Genomic DNA, 4,866 nt, shown 5'->3' with positions numbered 1-4,866 from the left:
TAGTAACCATTTTATAATGAAAACAAACTGTTAGGGTAGGGTCACATGGTACGGATCCACAGTGTAAAATACTGCTGATTACCCTATATTGTGCCTCCAGCTGTTCCCTGTGTCCAGCTCACAGCGGCAATGCCGCTCCGAGCAGCCACAGAGGCCTGTGAGTCATCAAGCTTACTCGTTGTGTACTCAGACATTCTGGGGCGGTCACGATGTCTGAGTACACTGCGAATGCGCTCAGTGACTCGCAAGTCCCTGTGTGGCTTCTCGGAGCGGCGCATTGCTGCTTAGAGCAGGAGACGGGGAACAGCTTGAGGCACAATAAAGGGTTGTGTCACCAAAGGATCTGCAGTGTAAAATATGCTGCGGATCCATTACGTGTGACCCTACCCTTAATCTGTTTTGTCTGCAGAAGTGTGAGCAATGCAATAAAAGAATGGGCCAAAAGGTGTTAGACTAGACTTTAGGGGAAAAAAAACCTCTTTACTTTGGGGGACATTTATAATGGTATTTAAAGGCTTTTTTTATTTTTTTACAAAAAGTCTCATGTGCACCTTTTGTGGGTATGCATAAAGTTGCAAACAGACTTACTTAACCCCACCAGGACCATGGGCATACAGGCACGCCCTCGCATCATGGGACTTAAGGACCAAGTGCGTACCTGTACGCCCTCGGCGTTTCCGGTAACCGGGTGGTGAACGGAACAGGATGCCTGCTGGTGATTTGCAGTGATATCGGGTCTCCGGTGACCCGGAAAAAAAGGGTGACTGGTACGGTCTGAGACAGCGCCAGTTACCCTTGCCCAGCAGGAGTGAGGTGGCACGGGTGTCACCACACGATCGGTCGGCTGAGAACGGCCAACCAATCAAGGGACCTGCTGGGCAGTGATCGGCAGCGGAGGAGGTCCCTTACCTGATCCAACAGGTGGCGGGGGTCCCTGGAGGCGGCGGCAGTGGTGATGGTCCCCGGGCTCAGAAGGGATGGAGAAAAATGTGGTTTTTAGAGAGAGAGTTTGGCTGGAATTGAAGGCCATGTGCGTTTACAAAGCCCCCATGGTGCCAGAACAGTGGACCCCCCACGTGACCCCATTTTGGAAACTACACCCCTCAACATAACAATGGCTGTAGTGAGCATTTACAACCCACAGGTGTCTGACCAATTTTTTGAACAGTGGTCCATGAAAATGAAAAATTTTATTTTTCATTTGCACAGCCCACTGTTCCAAAGATCTGTCAAATGCCAGTGTGGTGTAAATGCTCACTGCACCCATTGTTACATTCTGTGAGGGGTGTAGTTTCTGAAATAAGGTCACATGTGGGGGGTCCACTGTTCTGGTAGCACGGGGCTTTGTGAACGCACATGGCCCCTGACTTCTATTCCAGCCAAATTCTCTCTCCAAAAGCCCAATGGCGCTCCTTCCCTTCTGAGCCCTCTAGTGCATCCACAGAGCATTTTATGTCCACATATGGGGTATTTCCATACTCAGAAGAAATGGGGTTACAAATTTTGGGGGCATTTTCTCCTATTACCCCTTGTGAAAATGAAAATTTTGGGTAACACCAGCATTATAGTGAAAAAAAATCTAATTTTTCATTTTCAAGTCCAAATTAAGGGAACATTTGTCAATCACCTGTGGGGTGTAAAGGCTTACTGTACCCCTTGTTACGTTCCTTGAGATGTGTAGTTTCCCAAATAGTGTTTTTTCTTTTTTCACTGTTCAGGCACCATGGGGGCTTCCTAAATGCGACATGCCCCCCAAAAACCATTTCAGCAAAATTCACTCTTCAAAAGCCCAATGTCACTCCTTCCCTTCTGAGCCCTCTAGTGCACCCACAGAGCACTTTACATCCACATATGAGGTACTTCCTTACTTGAGAAAAATTGGGTTACAAATTTTGGGGGGCTTTTTTTTTCCTATTACCCCTTGTGAAAATGAAAAATTTGGGGTTACACCAGCATTTTAGTAAACAAAAATCAAATTTTTCATTTTAACGCCCCACTTTAACAAAAGTTTGTCAATAACCTGTGAGGTGTTAAAGGAGAACTCCGGAATATAAAAATTGTTGCCCATAGTGCCGGAAGTAGCTATCACGCCCCCTCCCGTAGGCTTGCATTGAGGGGCGGAGCGTGATGTCACACGCCGCCGGCCCTGCGGTTGACCGTAATCAGACCCGGAGCGAACACGCTCCGGGGACTGATTACTAACGGGGTGCCGCGTGCATGATCGCGGGCGTCCCCAGCTGCGGGACTCCCGCGATCAGGCATCTTATCCCCTATCCTTTGGATAGGGGATAAGATGTGTAAGCACCGTAGTACCCCTTTAAGGCATTAAGCAATTTTCAGTTTTCACTCTACAGTGGTTGCGAATTTATGATGTGCGAATGTGGCACATAGGGGGGAAAAAAGGCGCAAACCCCTTCAAAAAGTCGCAAGTCAACTCAAGGTCTGACCTGACTTGTAAAACTGCCTTTGGAAAGGACTTTTAAAAAGTATTTAAAAAAACTCAACTGCAACTTTTTTGTTTTACTTATATGCTCCAAATGTTTTAACCCCCTGTGTTAGTATGATAAATATGTAGCACATAAGCAAAATGAATGTTTTATATTAGAACTCACCAAAGACAACAATGATAAATGTCCCCCTCTGTTTCTAGTAGATGTGCCACATTCAAAGCAAGTCTGATAGACCTAACTTTGATGTTGCACCAAGCTACTTGCTCCTGCCTGCCAGAGAGGAATGAGATGACTGTCCAAAGAGCCAATGTTAGTGTCCTACAATAGGCCTTATTTATCAAAACTCGTAATTCACAAAAAAAGGCCCCATTTAACCCCTTAAGGACCCAGCCAATTTTCACTGTAGGACACGGCCATTTTTTGCACATCTGACCACTGTCACTTTAAGCATTAATAACTCTGGAATGCTTTTACCTTTCATTCTGATTCTGAGATTGTTTTTCCGTGACATATTCTACTTTATGTTAGTGGTAAAATTTTGTCGATACTTGCATAATTTCTTGGTGAAAAATTCCAAAATTTTATGAAAAAATAGAAAATTTAGCATTTTGAAGCTCTCTGCTTATAAGGAAAATGAATATTCCAAATAAATTATATTAGAGGTGCACCGAAATGGAAATTTCAGAACCGAAACGAAACCGAAATAAAAAAAAATGTCCGGCCAAAACCGATGCCGAAAATGACTTCTCCCCGTCTTCTGGTAAAATGCAGCGCTCCGCTCATTAGATTAGATTCCCCCACATTAGATTGCCAGCTCCCCCACATTAGGTCGGGAGTTCCCCCACATTAGTAGGCAGCTCCCCCACAATAGTAGGCAGCTCCCCCACAATAGTAGGCAGCTCCCCCACATTAGGTCAGCATTTACCCCACAATAGTAGGCAGGTTCCCCACAATAGTAGGCAGGTTCCCCACAATAGTAGGCAGGTCCCCCCAACAATAGCAGGCAGCTCCCCCCACATTTGTAGGCAGCTCCCCCCCACATTAGGTCAGCAGTTCCCCCACAATAGTAGGCAGGTTCCCCACAATATTACGCAGCTCCCCCCACATTTGTAGGCAGCTCCCCCCCACAATATTAGGCAGCTCCCCCCCACAATATTAGGCAGCTCCCCCTCCCCACAATATTAGGCAGCTCCCCCCCACAATATTAGGCAGCTCCCCCCCCACAATATTAGGCAGCTCCCCCCCCCACAATATTAGGCAGCTCCCCCCCACAATATTAGGCAGCTCCACCCCAACAATATTAGGCAGCTCCCCCCACATTTGTAGGCAGCTCCCCCCCACATTAGGTCAGCAGTTCCCCCACAATAGTAGGCAGCTTCCCCCCACCCCACAGACATACAGCTTCCAGCCATATACAGTGTATGGCTGGAGGCTGTATGTCTGTACTGCTGCCCCCACAGTGTTCCAGTCACCGCTCCTCCGGCCCGGGGTCACATCTACTGCTATGGCCTATGGACCATAGCAGTAGGTGCCGGGACCGGGGGAGCGGTGACCGGAACACTGAACAAGATGACGCGGTAACTTACCAGGCCCCGGCCAGCGTGCGTTCTCCTGCGACGATCCTGCGGTCCTCCTGCGTCTCTATGGTTGTACGCACGGGACGTCAGTGACGTCCCGTGCGTACGACCATAGAGGCAGAGAAGCGAAGGACCGAAGGAGGATCGCAGGAGGACGCCGGGGAATGGTGAGTGACCGGCGGACATCCTTATGTCCCGAAAATATTTTTGGGGACACAGGGATGTCCGGGATAGGAATACTTCTTTTTATGTGCCCGGGCCGGCTCCCGTGTGTGGCTGCAGGCGGGGGCCGACCAGAGCATATAAAACCTAATACTGTATACTAAAAACCAGGGGGCCTCCAGCTGTTGTGAAACTACAACTCCCAGCATGCCCGGACAGACTTTGCCGGTCCGGGCATGCTGGGAGTTGTAGTATCACAACAGCTGGAGGCCCCCTGGTTTTTAGTATACAGTATTAGTTTTTATATGCTCTGGCCGGCCCCCGCCTGCAGCCACACACGGGAGCCGGCCCGGGCACATAAAAAGAAGTATTCCCATCCCGGAGAGCACGCCCCCCCCCCCCCCCCCCCAGATGTTGCGCCAGGCCCCCCCTGCACCCCCCACGAGTGCCTAGTGTTTGCAACTTGTGCTGTGGGCGGGCAGGGGAGGTGGGTCATTATCGGCACATTTTTTGTTGTTTCGGCATTTTGCCGAAATAGCTATTTTCGGCCGATATGTATCGGCCGCCGATATATCGGTGCATCCCTAAATTATATATTGATTCACATGTACAATATGTCTACTTTATGTTTGCATCATAAAGTTGACATGTTTTAACTTTTGGAAGACATCAGAGGG

Source organism: Hyla sarda, chromosome 3 (genome assembly GCF_029499605.1).
Source record: "Hyla sarda isolate aHylSar1 chromosome 3, aHylSar1.hap1, whole genome shotgun sequence".
NCBI lineage: Eukaryota > Metazoa > Chordata > Amphibia > Anura > Hylidae > Hyla > Hyla sarda.
Note: the sequence above shows the minus strand (reverse complement) of the source record.